Here is a 19,007-nt window from a genome sequence, read left to right on the forward strand (position 1 = left end):
GGGCGCAGGAACAGGACATGCTGCGGTTTATGCAGTATTACACTATGGGAGTTGTCCCTCTTCTTTGCATGTAACTCTGTACCATTGGGAGTGAAGTGGTCGATGAAGGCTTTTATACCGGTCCATCATTGGATAATATACAGGCTAATATTGATCTCTGTAATGGGGGTCAATTCATTATGGTAAGAGGCCAGCTCTCCTTGCACATGGTGATTGCAGTTTGAAGTACTTTGGAGCACCCTGTCGTTCTTTCCTGCTTGGAATACATACTACAGATTTGGACTGTCTGTGGATGAGAACTTTTTAGTTCATAATTTTATTCAGCGCTACACCTGCTCGTTTTTATTTATCAAGATTTATCGGAGGTTTTCCTTGAGAAAAACGCTCAAATGCTACCTCCCCATAGGGACTATGATTGTTGTATCGATCTGCTCCCTAATAGCAAGTTGCCTTACGGACATGTATATCCTCTCTCACAGGATGAACTCTCTCACCTTAAGGAGTATCTGAATGAGAACTTGGCAAAAGGATTCATCCGACCTTCTACTTCCTCCACTGCTGCTGGGCTCTTCTTCGTCCGCAATAAGGACTCTAGCCTTAGGCCTATCATTGATTTCAGACAATTAAATGCCATCACAATAAAGGATCGTTATCCTTTACCTCTTATTCCTGAACTTATCGAACAGGTGCGTGGGGCTTCTTTCTTTTCAAAATTGGACCTAAAAGGGGCATACAATTTAATTTGAATCCGTAAAGGGGATGAATGGAAGACGGCATTCAGAACCAGATACGGACTGTTTGAGTACCTTGTAATGCCATTTAGGCTATGTAATGCTCCCGCAGCCTTCCAACGGTTTATAAATGAGATATTCCGAGACTTGCTTGATGTTTGTGTGGTAGTATATTTGGACGATATACTTATCTATTCTCATTCCTTACCTGAGCACATAAAACATGTGAGACTTGTGTTGTCAAGACTACTTGCACATAACTTATATGTTAAATCAAAGAAATGTTTGTTTCATAAAGAGGAAGTACTATTCCTAGGATATATTATATCTAAAAGTGGAATCAAAATGGACATGAGCAAAATATCCTGCATTCTGGATTGGCCTGTGCCAACCACTCGCAAAGCATTACAAAGGTTCCTAGGATTCTCTAATTACTACAGGAAATTCATTAAAAACTTCTCTGCGATTGTGAAACCTCTCACACAACTTACAAGCACGAAGAAACCATTTAATTGGACAAAAGAAGCAAATGGAGCATTCTCTCTGCTGAAATCAAGCTTTACTACTGCCCCCATACTATGCCATCCAGACCCATCCCTTCAATACATCTTGGAGGTAGATGCATCTAATATGGCAGTAGGAGCAGTTCTCTCACAACGACCAACAAACACCTCACCTCTTCACCCAGTTGCTTTCTTTTCAAAGTCATTAAGTAGCCCCGAGGTGAACTACCCAGTAGGTGAGAAGGAGTTATTAGCCATAAAACTGGCATTAGAGAATTGGCGACATCTACTTGAGGGCACTCAATTGCCAATTCTGATATATACTGATCACAAAAACCTTTAATACCTTCAGACTAATAGAACTCTTTCCCACCGGCAGGTACGGTGGTCGTTATTCTTTCTGAGATTTAATTTTTTAGTAACTTACACCCCCGCAGACAAAAATAAAAAAGCGGATGCACTCTCACGACTAGCCGAGAAAGATTGCACTGAGGTTCCCTCAGTTCCTATAATACCACTTGAGCGTATTATCGGAGTCGTTCGCTCCCTGAAGGAGGAGATTTTGCACAGCATAGGGTTGGATTCACCTCCACCACAACTAACTACTGACGCAGAAGGCTTCCTCTACTACAACGATAAATTATACATACCCCCTACTATGCGAACCAAGATCTTAGAATTGTCGCATGATGTACCTATGGCAGGACATATGGGTATGACTAAAACTCTCAATCTACTCACTAGGCAATTTTGGTGGCCAGACATGAAGACAACCGTAAAAAAGTTCGTTTCATCTTGCGATATCTGTGCAAGGTCTAAAATTGACAACACGAAACCATCAGGGTTACTTTGTAGTTTACCGATACCCCAGGTTCCGTGGGAAGTGGTATCCTTAGACTTCATAGTGGAACTACCACCTTCCAAAGGATTCAACACCATCTTGGTGTCAGTGGACCATCTGACCAAGATGGCACATTTCACTCCTATCCGAAAACTACCTTCATCCAAACAAACAGCGGAATTAATTGTGAAACATGTCTTTAAGTTACATGGTATTCCAAAAACACTGCTGTCTGACCGTGGTTCACAATTCATCTCAAAGTTTTGGCTAGCTCTATGTCAGATACTGCGAATAGAGCGTAACCTTACCTCTCCCTACCACCCTCAGACCAACGGACAGACAGAGAGAGTTAACCAGTGCATTGAACAGTACCTGCGTTGCTATACTTCGTATCTACAGGACGATTGGGCAGATCTCCTCCCGCTGGCGGAATTCGCCTATAACAACGCTACTCATAGCACTACTAAGCAAAGTCCCTTTTTCCTGAATTATGGGTTTCATCCCACACTCCTTCCTCCATGTATCTTGCCATCAAGTAATCCAGTGGCATCTGATTATCTTGCCCAGATAAAGGATTCTCTGGGATTACTCAACAATACCATATCTCATGCTCATAGCCAACAAAAAAAGTACTACGACCTCCGTAGGAAACCCTCTCCCCAATGTGCCATTGGGGATCTTGTTTGGCTTTCTACAAAAAATCTGAGACTAAAAATCCCTAGTAAAAAACTTGGACCTCTATTTCTGGGAATGTTCCGGTACCTCTGGTACCCTTGTTTCCATATTTCTCCTCTCCTAATTGCATCCCGTCTTGTGTAACAAGGGACGCATATACCTTTAAGACCGGATGACATCATTGCCGAGCGCCGCTATGAGCGGCTATTTCAATCGCCGGTTTGCTCTCACTCATCGCTCGTTCAAACCCACATGTTCATCGCACCTACGCCTGAGAAGTCGGAGCTGCTGACATACCTCCCTTGCTGAACTGAAGCCGGAAACCTCGCTGGTGATCCGTATCTCGCTACGGGATCACCCCTCTCCAATGGACACTGTTATTCCTAAACCTATCTAAGTGATAAGTACCCCGCAGGGGATTCTTGCTAACCAATCTCCTACTGTCATCTACTGCAATTACCAAGACTATCTGTATCTATCTATTCACTATCATCTGCATAGACTGTTAGCTCTTGGGACTACCTTCAACTATCCTTGCACTAGGTTACTCTGTCTAAGTATACTCCATCTGTGTCCTCTTACCATCTGCACTATACTTGACATCAGAACCTATCTGCTTTACCATCACCTGCAACTCCTAATACTACTTCTAGTGCTCACCATCCAATAGCCTGTCTCTCATCTATATATCCTCATATACTCTATCCCTCCATTAAACATCTATTAATATATATATATAGTATATAACAGGCTGTACACGGTGATGAAGTCCTGAGAGTTGGATATGTTGTTCAACAGATTCTCTACAAGGCTACTGAGTGTAATAATTCTGCAGCTGTAAATCCATCCACTAACAAAAACGCATGAACGTTACAAATATTTGGTCCAATGAGTGTAAATTCAATGTCCCTAAGTGGAGCTACAAGAGGGAGTAATGCGGTTTGACAGAGACCAGTTGCTTGCATGCCTAACATCTAGATCAAACAAAGTAAAAAAACACAAAGCAGCTATATACAACAGCAGATAGCTGGATGAAACCAGTTGTGTGATCAGAAAAAAAAGCAGTTAGAAAGTGAACCTTGGATAAAATGATCCTATGATTAGTAAATACGGGCAGCTAAAAATAATCAGCTCAAAATATTTTGGTGCATGTGGGTCTGCAGCATACAGTACCAGCACTCATGCCCAAAAAACAGAGTGGAGGGTCATTTTTTCAAACCAAGCATAGACCAGGGAAATGGTAGTAGCAATTGGCCATGCATGAATACATGAAACTCATGGAGGGGTAAAGATTATATTCAGCTGGGATTTCACAGAAAAAAAAAATCTTGATAAGTGATGATAGAACACATCCACACAGTATAAATGCCACTGCCCAAGTGTGTCAGGGTGCAAGTACTGTCGAGTTATAAAAATATATTGAGGACTCTTAAAGACTTTTATATTACATATTCATATATCCATACCCCTTATGGCAGTCTAGAGTTCCCTTATAATCTCTGAATATATTTTCAATAATAGTTTTAGAATTCAGTCTGATAGTCTGTTTTTCTGTAATGTTGTTTTTATTGTGTAAATTTGTCAAGGATGACATGAAATGTTCTGCCAAAGAACTTTCCTAATTTCCCGGAATAATAGATAAAAAATATATTGGCTTAGATAATTATAGTTCCAGTAACTGGCCATTAATTTCATATTATCCATAATTTTTAATTGTCATGTTGACCTATAGTCGCTCATCCTGTCCCAGTCAAGTTGACCAAGAACTTGGCTAAATAATCAACAAAGAATGTGTTGTGTAATATTGTGTAATCTTGTATAACCATTTTATTGGACGTGTGCCGGTCATAGGCTACAATGTAAAAGTCGGGTATAAAAGGATGTATCAAAAATGTATAAGATATCACATGCTAGATACTTGTAAAGCATGTGGTCCTTGCCGCAAGAGATCCTCTAAGTAAAGCTTACCTGAACAGATGCAAACTAACGTAAATGTCCTTCATTGAACGACTGCTCATAACATTGGTGACTCCGAATCGTGTCTTTCTAACTGCATCTCCACCGCCGGCGAGCACCCCAACACAGAAGGAACAGCACAGAGGCCTCAGGTGAGAAAAATATTTTTATTTCTCATATTGAAAACTGTCTTTATCTGATGTGTGGTGGTGTGCCGGTTGGGGGAAGTGCGGCTACGAAAGGTAACACGTTTCCTTTGAATTTAATTGCATTCTGTCTGTGTATGGTTACTGAGATTATTAAATGGTACCAATGGGAAATACTGTGCATGCAAAATATTATTTTCTGAAAATTATTTCTTTGATTCTCCTTATTACAAGAAATGACAATATATATATATATATATATATATATATATATATATATATAAGAAATAAGGGACATTATTAAAAAGCAGGTACCACTATTTTCTGGAGTGTGTGTGTGGTGTTGAAAGACAAATGTGGAGGTATTAGGGCAGGTATTGCCTTAAACCCCAGTGTCTGTATGACCTGCTGAGTGTTCTTTGGATTAGGGAGTCAGAGAAAGACTAGCCTACATTCACTCGTTTTGAAGACGTTCAAACGAGCATAGAACAGACTGAGACATGTCGTAATAAGTACCTGGCTGCTGGTACACAGCTGTTGTGATAAGAAACAGAGTTCTTGATCCCGGAAACTCCAAATATTGTCATTTCTTAAAGTGATAACGAGAAATAATAAAATGGGAAATTTAACTGATAAGAATGTTTTGCCCATTATGAATGATTTAGGGCTTACAAAAACTAGAGCAAAAAAGTTATTAAAAATAGCAAAGAAAACAGGCTTAAATGTTGCTAAATTGCATTCAGGTGCACCCATCGTTAAGATGATGGTGAGTGCTGATCCAGACGCCCTCAAACATCATGTAAAGTGGTGCAGAATTACAAAAAAAGCATATAAAGAGGATCCCTCTCAATGGTGTCCACCAGAGGGCTCCCTAAGTACGATTACGATTGATGCCTTGTTTAACTCGCTATTTAAAATGTCTAATTGTGGGGGAATTGAATGTTTGGCAGCCTGGGTAAAAGCATCAAAGGAAGAGGTGAAACCCCCCCCCCCTTATAAAATGTGTCCAGAAAAAGCTGCTTTACAACTAGATGAGGAAGATGAACTGCCCAATGCCTGGGCTTCTCCCTATACTCTATTAAGAAGAGAATTAGTGGCAGCAATAGAGGCTTCTGCTCCTGCCTCAGAGCAGGCAGAGGAGAGAGCTGGGAGTCAGCTCTACACTCCCCAAGATATCCAATTGTCAGGACGAGGGGCCACTAGTGCCAAAGTGGAAGAAATCCTTCAGAGGTTCCCTGATATTCGCCCTGAGCGTAGACATAGTGTAGGTATCACTATTAAGGGGGATGGTAGTTTTGCTAGATATTTCCCTGAACCCGTCACAAATTGTAACTGACATGAAGGGGCAACCCTGGAAATTTGATGTAAATACAGGTTCCACTGCAAAATTTGTGAAAGTACCGGAATCCGAGGTTCTAGGAACACCGGCATCCTCACCAATAGTAGTGAGACCTAAAATCTCTCCAGCAGTGACACGAAATAGAGCAAAGATCCAGGGCATACAGCTTTATAATACCCCAGAAATGAAGAAAAAGCAAAGGGAATATATTAAATTACAGTTAGAAGGGAAAACTGTGGAGCAAATGCCTGTAAGGGAAGTTGCCCTACCAGGAGGAATAGTAGGTGTGGTCTACCAAGCAAATATAGGGAAAGTTTATGTCCCTTGGAAACCCCATGAGATAAGGGCAATAATATATGACTTGCCAAATATTACTAAATGCCCAAAGAAGTGGTGTAAGAAACTGTTGTGGGTTGGAAGGACACAGCAAGCTACATACTGTATACAAATATGTGGATATTGATTGACTGTGCAGTGCCTGAAAAGTATGCAGAAATGTGGAATGCTTTTTCAAAATGCAAGTATGCCTGTGAGCAGGGGATAATAAAGCGAGAGGGAGAAGTTGAGGTTGATCCACGCCAGTATGATTCAGATATTGTTCAATTAACTACAATTCTGAAGGAGTGGATTCAGATCACATTTGACAAAGGGCAGGATATGAGAATGTTGATGGAAGTTGTTCAGAAGAGAGGTGAGGATGTTTTGGATTATTGGGGAAGATTTAAGGATTCTATACAAAAGCATACTGATTGGATGGCTGATGATGAGCAGGATTTGAAGCGGCCTGAGTTGATAAATGTCTTTGTAAGTGGATTACTGCCTGAAATTAGAGAGTAAATAGAGCTTCATAAGCAGGGATGGAGGCAAAAGCCTATTCCTGATTTAGTGCAAATAGCCCAGACAGCTGGTGATGTTTTGCAGAAGAGAAGGGAAAAAATAGAGAGGAAGGAAAAAACAAAAATAATGAATATGCAAGTCCCTGAGGGAGGGAAGAAAGTTCCCCAATCCAAGGGAGTGCCAGTTTCTACTGTGCAGGTGATGCCACAAGGAGTTCCCAAGGCGGAACCACCTTATCCCCCATCAGGAGTAGTGTACATTTCCAATTAGGGGGTCCCTCAGGCCAAAAGGGAGAACTGGAGATCCAAAGAAGGGACTCTCAGGAGGAACCCTAGGACACAATCTAGATACCAGCAGGTCATCCCAAGCAGACCAAGGCAGCAGCCACCCCTTCAGCCTTATGTCCCCCCCACCTGCTTCAAGTGTGGGATGGGTGGTCACCTAGCACGAGATTGTAGGAGAAGCTAGGATGAGGTGGAATGTGGTGATGATATAGAAGCACAATCAAATGTGTGCCCTATTCTGGCTGTTATCGAAATTGATCCTGTTGATGAACCAATGATTGAAATAAATGTAAATGGCATGAATCTACCTTGCCTTCTAGATACAGGTGCGTCCAGGAGTCTGCTGAATGTTTTTAACCCTAGATTGACACTCTCTAATGAAACAGTTTCACTGGTTGGAGTGAGCAATAATATAATTTCAGCAGGCGTCACTAAGCCTATACCAGTGACTTTGGGTACACAGTCTACAGAACATTCTCTTGTATTGTCTCCACATTCCCCTTGTAACTTGCTAGGATGAGATCTGTTATAAAAAATGGGAGTAACTATTGCCTTATCTCTGGGTAAAACTGTAATAAATGTACCTAGTACAGTTCAAGATGAAGCTGCAGATCTAATGTTTATGCCACTAATCATAGCAGAAATTGAGGGAGGGATCCCTGATGAAATTAAATGACAAATTGACCCCTTCTTATGGGTAACAGGAGCCAACACCCCAGGATTAATGCAGGTTACCCCAGTTAGATTAAAAAGAGATCCCACACTGCCAGTACCAAGGTTACCTCAATATCCTTTATCTCCTGAATCAGTGGAAGGTATAAGGCCTGTTATAGGAGAGTTATTACAGGAGGGTGTGTTAACCCCTTGTAGGAGCCAGGCTAATACTCCTATCTATCCAGTGCCAAAGCCCATAAAACCAGGAGAGGACAAATGCCACTGGAGATTAGTGCATGATTTGCGAGCTGTCAATAAGGTAATTATACCCTCAGTACCTGTACATGAAGATGATCAATGGTTGCGGGCTTTTACGTTTGAGAAAATGCAACTTACCTGGACCAGATTACCCATAGTGTATCATGATTCACCGAGTTGTTTTTCGCAGGCGTTAAAGGAAAAGCTAGACGAATGGCAGCCCCCTAGAGGATCCATATTAGTGCAATATGTTGATGATCTTCTGCTAGCCTCCCCTGAAAAGCAAACCTGTATTGAGGATTCCATTTCACTGATGAATTTTCTTGCCAAAATTGACCAAAAGGTAGATGCCTCCAAAGTACAGTGGGTGCAGTTAAAGGTACAATACCTGGGACATCGCATCTCACAGGGTGTGAAGCATTTAACTGATAAACGGAAAAAGGTATCATGCGTCTCACCAATTCTTGTGTCTCCCACAGCTGTAAAGCTAAAGGACTACAAGTATTGGGTGCATGGTTCCCATTGTAAGAAAGCAGTAGCTTTGCACAAACATACAGGCCAGTGTACTGCTGGCAAGGACTTTTCTGTACCTTTACCTTCTAGGTCCTCTCCACCGCTCACTCGGGCTTGAGCCAGAAGACTACGAATACGGAAGAATGTATCTTATAATGCCTAGAGCCGATCTGCATCTCTGGGGAATTATCCTGAGTGGAGGAGCCTTGGTGTGGATCACAGTCATGATGTAGGAATGGACTCACATGATAAAAAAAGATGATACCTTTTTCCTCAATGCTACTGTAATGACTAAAAAGTTACACATTACCACAGAGCCTGAATTTGATCAGAGGCTGAGGAGAGACTTACATGCTAAACTGGGAAAACCCTTCTATAATTCCTTTGTGGCCATGCAGTTGCAAGCTGCCAAGAAGTTGGAAATCACTAAATGTTGGATATGCACACACTCACCTATCTCGCATAAGACTTTGCCCTTACTAGGTATACCCAGTACCCTAGCTGAGATAGAAGACGGTGCTCATTTTGGTGATATCAGTGCTAATATGGTTGACAAGGCCATTTCACTACTACTATTTACCAATGCCCCAATGAGAATACCAGCAGTATGTATTAACTTTACCCGCATTTATCCGCCAGAACTACTTGAGAAAGGTTTCAGGAATACTGATCGAGTGATTGGAGACTCTCAGTGCATAGATAATGTGGATGTCAGGTATTGGTTTGATGGTAAAGATGTTATGTGGAGCACAGATCGATATCAAGAATTGCATGATTTCACACACCGCCAACATTCACGCCAGAACAATTTGAAGTTATTAATGTGTTTGCAGGGATACTACTACAACAATGCCTGTGCTGCTCCCCCAGGGTACTATTTAGTGTGTGGAAAGAAAGCTTACACTTGGATTCCATTAAATTCCATGGGAGTTTGCTACTTTGGGAGGGTTGTGCCTGCTACATGGTACATGAGTGACAATGAGTTTAAAGAGATACAATTGCATAAAATCCCTGCCCATTTCTTCAAAAGAACCCTCAGTGAACAGGCTATTCCAGTACAGGCTATTCCCAGACAAGTGGAAGATGATACTAGCAAAAATGAAGAGAATAAAGATGACACTGAAGAAGAGACTAATCTTGAAATACCACCACCTATTCCAACCCAGAATGTAGGCCCAGAAAGAAATGAGGATGATACTGATATTGAGTCCCATGATAGAGAGATAAGACCAATATTTTCTATACCTTGGGTGAATAGATGTTGTATTAAAAAAGCCTTCAGTTTTATCATAGATTTAGCTGATTTAATGGATAACATAACTGCTCTGTATGACAGAAATTTCATATTGATGGCCACTGAATTAAAAATGATTAAAAAGGAGGTTTTGCAACACCGGCTGGTGTTGGATTACCTTACTGCCAGTCAGGGAGGAATGTGTACCGTAGTGGGAACCTCATGCTGCAATTACATAGGAAATGATACGAAAGCTGAAGATGCCATCATTTCACATGTAGAAAGGGCGCAGCAATTAAAACTGGATTTTCGTAAGGAACATACCGAAACCGCCTGGATTGAAGGTAGCTGGGAAAGCTGGTTTTCTTGGCTAAATTCTGCCAACTGGTTTACCGGTATTGGAGGGTGGTTCGCAGGTATATTGCATGGTATCCTGTATATTGTTGGAATTATAGTATTGATCATACTGATAGTTAGATGTGTACCAATGCTATGCAAGTTTTATATGAAAATGGCTACTGCTCGTACTAATACTGGTTCTTTTGAGCTCTCGAGGTCTCGCATAAGGACGGCCCACGAGATGGTTACCCGCATACCTGGAAACCAACCTAAAGACACAGAAGAAGTTTAAGTAGTACAAAAGAAAAGACACAGAAGAATTCTAAACACAGGAGGGACTGTCGAGTTATAAAAATATATTGAGGACTCTTAAAGACTTTTATATTACATATTCATATATCCATACCCCATATGGCAGTCTAGAGTTCCCTTATAATCTCTGAATATATTTTCAATAATAGTTTTAGAATTCAGTCTGATAGTCTGTTTTTCTGTAATGTTGTTTTTATTGTGTAAATTTGTCAAGGATGACATGAAATGTTCTGCCAAAGAACTTTCCTAATTTCCCGGAATAATAGATAAAAAATATATTGGCTTAGATAATTATAGTTCCAGTAACTGGCCATTAATTTCATATTATCCATCATTTTTAATTGTCATGTTGACCTATAGTCGCTCATCCTGTCCCGGTCAAGTTGACCAAGAACTTGGCTAAATAATCAACAAAGAATGTGTTGTGTAATATTGTGTAATCTTGTATAACCATTTTATTGGATGTGTGCTGGTCATAGGCTACAATGTAAAAATCGGGTATAAAAGGATGTATCAAAAATGTATAAGATATCACATGCTAGATACTTGTAAAGCATGTGGTCCTTGCCGCAAGAGATACTCTCAGTAAAGCTTACCTGAACAGATGCAAACTAATTGGCGTAAATGTCCTTCATTGAACGACTGCTCATAACAGTACTAAGGCATCATCCTCAGGAGGATCAGACCTATATATTCCTGGGAAACAGGTGAGATAACAGGATAGAGTTAAATCTTAATGCCATCTAGTTTTATATTAGGCATGTTTCTTGAGGCCCACTGAATCTCCTCTTTGACCAAAAAGTATTTCAGAGGATTATTTTGGTGCTTTGTTGGACAACGGCTCAGGGTGCAGTGCATGGTGAATTCTATCACAGACGAATGCAGTATATTGTGATTCAGATAATATAGACTAAAACAGTTTAATGACTGTGCTTGATAGCCATGGGAATCAGATAACTGTACTTCATCATAAACAAGTGAAAGAGAACTGCACTTATGTACCAGATATAAATACTCATTAAACCATATAGCTGCAGGCACACTATGAGATATTTATCACAGTAAACTAGACACATATAAACAAGGTTCTGTAATGATACAATAGTGAAATCTCAAATATAGTCCTTTTGTGAAAACTTCCACGTGAAAAAAAAAACAATTTTCCAAGGGAAAAGAGTCCCACTCCTTCCTTTCAATGAATGAAAGTGTGGGGAATCAAAGCCATCACCTCTTGAAGAAAGCCACCACCAACAGGAATCAGATGTATGCTTACTATAAATTGTTGACCTTCTAGCGAAAGAAAGGTCAAACAAGCTGATTTACATGTAGTCCTCCAAACATTCCACACATGTTGGCAGTATCGAAAGAGCTTTGGATTATTCCAAGCCACCAATTATGGGCATGAAGGAAATAAAAAATACCATATAGTATAGAACTCTTTAAAATTAATTTACTAAGCCTTAAAGTGGATGTAAACCCTCACATATACCTGTATTGACAAAGTAGTGGGGACGATGATATTTATTTTTATAATTTCAGTATTAACTCACCCTTGCAGAGTATAGTGTCTCATTGCCAGCATCCCAATATCAATACAAACAGAAAAAAAACCCTGAGGTTGTGGGACTTTGAAGGCAAGGAGAACACGACATATGTATAAAAAATATTACGTTTATTGATTAATTTAAAAAATGTATAAAATGTTAAACATACATTTAAAAGCACCACAACGAGTTATCAAAATTATTTTCACATAGAGGTGTATGTAACAACATGTGTAGATAATCACAAGGTGAAAGTTACATTTGTTTCCAACGCAACGAATGCATTTCGGGAAAAGCCTTCGTCAGGGTGTAGATGTAGGAAAAAAACCTTTTACATATAAACGTTTTTTGGAATGAAAAAAGTGCAATATAAATAAAATACAAAAAAAACTATGTATGCTGATAGTTTATGACAACATATTTGCTGATAGAACACATTGCCCAACTGTGCTGATTGAATGGATACATAGCACATGGGAGAATCGGTAAAGAAAGGTGCTGCGCTAGGAAAAAATAAATAAAATATATCAGTCCAATAGAATACAGTCCTTCCACCGAGGTCAGCTATTTAGGCAGAAGTGTGCCACCATCACCAGATCACCTCCAACCACACTGCTTCTTACTGTCCTGTTACTAATAGGGCATCCATATCACACTAGAGGCTCATCCAGAATTCATCGTCAGCACTCAATAAGGCCAGATGGTGTTTCTGGATCAAGCTCCCTGGGAAATATACCAGGATTCCCAAATTCAGGATCAGAGGACCCAGGCAGATGCCAAACTGCCACACCCCCGATCCCCCTACCCCCGGGTGCGCCGGGCAGAGAAAGCGGGAAACAACAGTGGATAGGGTTGAGTGAACCCGAACTGTAAAGTTTGGGTTCGTACCGGACTTTAGGGTTTTCGGGTACCGGACCCGAACATCGTACTGTATGTTCGCTATCGAGTTCGGTGTCCGGCAATTTAATGGCGCGTAAAAAAAGATGTAGGGCAGCCAATCCACAATCATTTAACTGGTGTGCCCTTAGAAGCCATCACAGCCATGCCTACTAATGGCATGCCTGTGATTGGCCAGTGCAGCATGTGACCCAGCGTCTATATAAGCTGGAGTCACATATCGCTGCACGTCACTCTGCTCTATCTAGTGTAGGGAAAGGCTGCCTGCGGCTGCTGCTTTGAGGGAGAGACTAGGATTAGGACAGAATCTTTGATCATTCTAATCTACATAGAATTTGTTGTGTACTAGGGCACTGCTGCTGCTTTGAGGGAGAGAATGTAGGAGGAGGACAGAATCATTATTCTTTAATCAGAACTTCAACTCAGCGATCTACATAGATTTTGTTGTGTGGGTGCAGTGCACAATCTTTTTACCCTGCCCTTATCCCAGGGACAAGAAAAATACTTTTATCCATCTGTTAGTTAGGTGGGCGGCGGGGGGGATTTTATGCAATCTCAGTGCACCAGCATATTCAGTGTGCATTTAAAGCTATATATAGCTATACTTTTCTGGGTTTTTAAAAACACCCTTTTTGGGCTAAAATCCACAATTTTATAGCCCTTGCTTGCTGCATCTGTACGTGTAGAATTCAAGCTGCTGTCCTGCTGTGTTAGTCAAAAAACACCCTTTTTGGGCTAAAATCCACAATTTTATAGCCCTTGCTTGCTGCATCTGTACGTGTAGAATTCAAGCGTTGTATACTGCTGTCATATTGTGTTAGTAAAAAAAACACCCTTTTTGGGCAAAATACACAACATACTGTTCTATTCTGCTTTACAAAAAACACCCATTTACGGCAAAAAAAATAAATAATTTTGCAGCGTTTGCGGCATATGTTACTGTGAGATACACCATTTAGATACTGTTGTTCTATTTTACTACTCAAAAAACACCCATTTAGGGCAAGATCCTAAATTTGAGAAATATGAGGAGAAGGTCAAATAAGGGACGTGGCCACGGTGGTGGTGCTGCTGGTGGAGCTCCTGTTGCAAGGAGAGGACGTGGTCGATCTGTGCCAGCTACACGCACAAGTGAAACACCTTCATCAGGTGGGAGTAGGCGACAGAACCTGCAGAAGTATTTGGTCGGGCCCAGGGCTTTTTTTCTCAGAGAATAGGTGCAGGAACTCCCCCTTTCAGAGTCCCCCCTTGTCTCCACCCCCTATCCACCTACGAACACCTTCTCTTGGTTCCAACCCCTACCCACCTTTCAATACCGCCCCTTTTAGAGAATACAAACATTTGTGGTGCTAGGTAATTTTGTATGGAATTTGTCAAGGATAACAAGAAAACCAGTAAAATAGATCCCCGGCAGCAAGCAACAATAGACTCCCCCATAAATAATAGATCCCCCAGCAACAATGGCCCGCTTGCAACAATATACTCCCCCCCAGCAACAATAGACCCCAGGCAGCAACAACAAATATCCTCACGGCGAGCATCAATAGACCCCCCGGCAGCCAGCAACAATAGACCCCTACCTCAACAGTAGATTCCTCCTAGCAACAACTGACCCCACAGCAACATAAGACCCACCTTCAGCAACAATAAATCCCCCACCAGTAACAATAGACCTCAATCAATAGACCCTGCAGCACACCCTAGAACCCCTTGCCATTACATGCATTCAGTGCTGGAGGTGCCGGAACTGCGTTCCTCCACGTTCCCGCTGAAAAAAAGCCCTGGTCGGGCCTAATGCGGCTCTACGAATGTTGGGGCCAGAACAAGTACAGGCGATAGTAGATTGGGTTGCTGACAGTGCCTCCAGTGCCGTCACATTGTCTCCCACCCAGTCTCCTGGTGAAAGATCAGAGTTGGCACCTGCAGCCGATGTCCTTCAGTCTTTCACCTCACCCACTTGCAAATCAGCCAAGCAGTCTGAGGCCCAAGTCATGCAGCAGTCTCTTCTGCTTTTTGATGACTCTGTTAGCATGGTTTCCCAGGGCTATCCACCTAGCCCTGCCCCACAAGTGGAAGAGATTGAGTGCACCAATGCCCAACCACTTATGTTTGAAGATGAGTACATGGGAGGACCATCGCAGCACGTCTCGGATGATGACAAAACACAGGTGCCAACTTCTGTGGCTTTCGGAATTGTGCAGACCGACAAGGAGGGCAGGGGTGAAGACTGGGTGGAAGATGATGTGGAGGACGATGAGGTCCTCGACCCCACATGGAATCAACGTCATGCAGGTGACCTGGGTATTTCGGAGGAAGAGGCGGTGGTCCCACAGAGCCACCAGCACAGCAGAAGAGGGAGCAGGGTGCAAAAGCAGAGCGGCCATCCCCTAGACAGTACGCCTGCTACTGCCTAACGCAGCAAGGGACTGAGCACACCAAAGCCAGCTCCAAGGAGTTGTCTAGCGTGGCAGTTCTTCAGACAATGTGCTGATGACAAGACACGAGTGGTTTGCACGCTGTGCAATCAGAGCCTGGAGCTAGGCATAAACCTTCTCAACCTGAGCACAACCTGCATGACCAGGCATCTAAGTGCAAAGCATGAGCTGCAGTGGAGTAGACACCTCAAAAACCAAGAACGGTCTCTTGCTCCTCCTGCTTCCTCTTCTGCTGCAGTCTCGGCCTCTTCATCCACCTCTGTAGTGACAATGGCACCTGCCACCCCGCAAACAGAGGATCTGCCAGCAACATCACCACCTGGGTCACCAACCATCTCCACAATGTCCCATGGAAGCGTTCAGCTCTCTATCTCCCAAACACTGGAGCAGAAGAGGAAGTATCCCCCTGAATGCCAGCATTTCAAAATTCCTGGCCTTTGAAATGCTGTCATTCTGTCTGGTGGAGACGTAGAGTTTTAAAAGCCTTATGGCGGTGGCTGTCCCACAGTACGTTGTGCCCAGCCGCTACTAAATGGGTCTGCCCCCTTCAACTTCTGGGTCTCCAAATTGGGCATATGGCCTGAGCTTGCCCTTTATGCCTTGGAGGTGCTGGCCTGCCCTGCAGCCAGTGTATTATCTGAACGTGTATTTAGCACGGCAGGGGGCGTTATCACAGACAAGCGCAGCCGCCTGTCTAGAGCAAATGTGGACAAGCTCACGTTCATTAAAATGAACCAGGCATGAATCCCGCAGGACTTGTCCGCACCTTGTGCAGACTAGACCTGTATACCGGCCTTACCCAGCCATTGTTGTATTTTTGATCTTTCTCACTCTTTTGGGGTGTACCCTAATTAAAAAAAAAATAAAATTAAAAACCAGTGTTGGCTACCTTGTCCTCCTCCACCGGCGCCGCTTCCACCTACACTGCCACATACACCGCCACCTCAACCTACTACTCCATATGGACCTCCTCCTCCTACATCAAGATTATTATTTTTTATTCTTATGTATTTTATGTTATTTTAAGTTATTTCCCTATCCACATTTGTTTGCAGAACACTTACCATGCTCTTAACAACATTTTGCTGCCATTTGCAGCCCTCTAGCCCATTACTTTTTTAGAGCCATTTTAGTGCTCAAAAGTTCGGGTCCCCATTGACTTCAATGGGGTTTGTGTTCAGGGTCAAGTTCGGGTCAAGTTTGGGTCCCGAACTCGAACTTTTTTGTGAACTTCGGTCGAACCCGTCGAACCAGAACATCCAGGTGTCTGCTGAACTCTAACAGCGGAGAAAAAAAAAAGGATTGATTTGTATATATAGAAAAGACAAAATGAAATGTAATGTGAAATTTGCCCCCCAGGGGGATGATAGTTTCCAACATTGCGAGCAACATGTATAATGAGTAGTGTTGAGCGAACACGGACTGTATTATTCGTGTTCGTACCGAATAATTGGATTTTTGTTACCCGAACACGAACACGGACACTTTACTGTATATTCGGGTAAAAATCCGTGTTCGGTCGTTTTATTTCCGGGTTTTGCATGCTTTGGCGCTCTTTTCATGGCGGGCTTTCAACAGCCAATCAACAATCGTTTAACTGGTGTGCCTTAAGCCATCCCAGCCATGCCTGCAAATGTCTCAGTAGCTGTGATTGGCCGTCTGAAGCATGTGACCAAGTCTTTATAAGTTCGAGGCAGCCGCAGCGGCGTCATTATGCTGCTTAGATCAGGGACAGAGCACACATCAACGTGCTGGCTGCTGATTAGGGAAAGATAGGCAGGAAAAAACCATTTGTGTCCGGATAGAATTGAGGGACAGGTCGGAGTGTTTAGGCAGGGCGAGTTGTAGGCATTTTAGGGATAGAGTCTGCTGAATTATAGGGTCAGTGTCTTCTGCAAACTACAATCGATATTGCTGTGTGGGGGGTGGGGTCTGCACTCAATCCTGATCTACGATCTCTTCTCAATCCTGTTAGGGAGAGGCTGCTGCTGAATTTTAGGGTCAGAGTGTTCTACAAACTACAATCGATATTGCTGTGTGGTGCGGGATAGGAGATAGGCAGGTGTCAGTGATCCACATCCATTTTTCTGTGTGTGGGCTGCAGTGAACACAATCTTTTTGGGTGCAGTGAACACAATCCTTTTGGAGTGCAGTGAACAAAATCTTTGTGGGGTGCAGTGAACAAAACCTTTGTGGGGGTACAGTGAACACAATCTTTGTGGGGTGCAGTGAAGACAATCCTTGTGGGGTGCAGTGAAGACAATCCTTGTGGGGTGCAGTGAACAAAATCTTTGGGGGGTACAGTGAACACAATCTTTGTGGGGTGCAGAGAAGACAATCCTTGTGGGGTGCAGTGAACAAAATCTTTGGGGGGGGTACAGTGAACACAATCTTTGTGGGGTGCAGTGAACAAAACCTTTGTGGGGTGCAGTGAACACAATCTTTGTGGGGTGCAGTGAAGACAATCCTTGTGGGGTGCAGTGAAGACAATCCTTGTGGGGTGCAGTGAACAAAATCTTTGGGGGGTACAGTGAACACAATCTTTGTGGGGTGCAGTGAACAAAACCTTTGTGGGGTACAGTGAACACAATCTTTGTGGGGTGCAGTGAACAAAACCTTTGTGGGGTACAGTGAACACAATCTTTGTGGGGTGCAGTGAAGACAATCCTTTTGGAGTGCAGTGAACACAATCTTTGTGGGGTACAGTGAACACAATCTTTGTGGGGTGCAGTGAACAAAACCTTTGTGGGGTACAGTGAACACAATCTTTGTGGGGTGCAGTGAACACAATCTTTGTGGGGTGCAGTGAACAAAACCTTTGTGGGGTGCAGTGAACACAACCTTTGTGGGGTACAGTGAACACAATCTTTGTGGGGTGCAGTGAACAAAACCTTTGTGGGGTACAGTGAACACAATCTTTGTGGGGTACAGTGAACACAATCTTTGTGGGGTGCAGTGAACAAAACCTTTGTGGGGTACAGTGAACACAATCTTTGTGGGATGCAGTGAACACAATCTTTGTGGGGTGCAGTGAACAAAACCTTTGTGGGGTGCAGTGAACACAACCTTTGTGGGGTACAGTGAACACAATCTTTGTGGGGTGCAGTGAACAAAACCTTTGTGGGGTACAGTGAACACAATCTTTGTGGGGTGCAGTGAACAAAACCTTTGTGGGGTACAGTGAACACAATCTTTGTGGGGTGCAGTGAAGACAATCCTTTTGGAGTGCAGTGAACAAAATCTTTGTGGGGTACAGTGAACACAATCTTTGTGGGGTGCAGTGAACAAAATCTTTGTGGGGTACAGTGAACACAATCTTTGTGGGGTGCAGTGAAGACAATCCTTGTGGGGTGCAGTGAAGACAATCCTTGTGGGGTGCAGTGAACAAAACCTTTGTGGGGTACAGTGAACACAATCTTTGTGGGGTACAGTGAACACAATCTTTGTGGGGTGCAGTGAACAAAACCTTTGTGGGGTACAGTGAACACAATCTTTGTGGGGTGCAGTGA

Source organism: Pelophylax lessonae (assembly GCF_965119305.1).
Source record: "Pelophylax lessonae genome assembly, chromosome: 10".
Taxonomy (NCBI): Eukaryota; Metazoa; Chordata; class Amphibia; order Anura; family Ranidae; genus Pelophylax; species Pelophylax lessonae.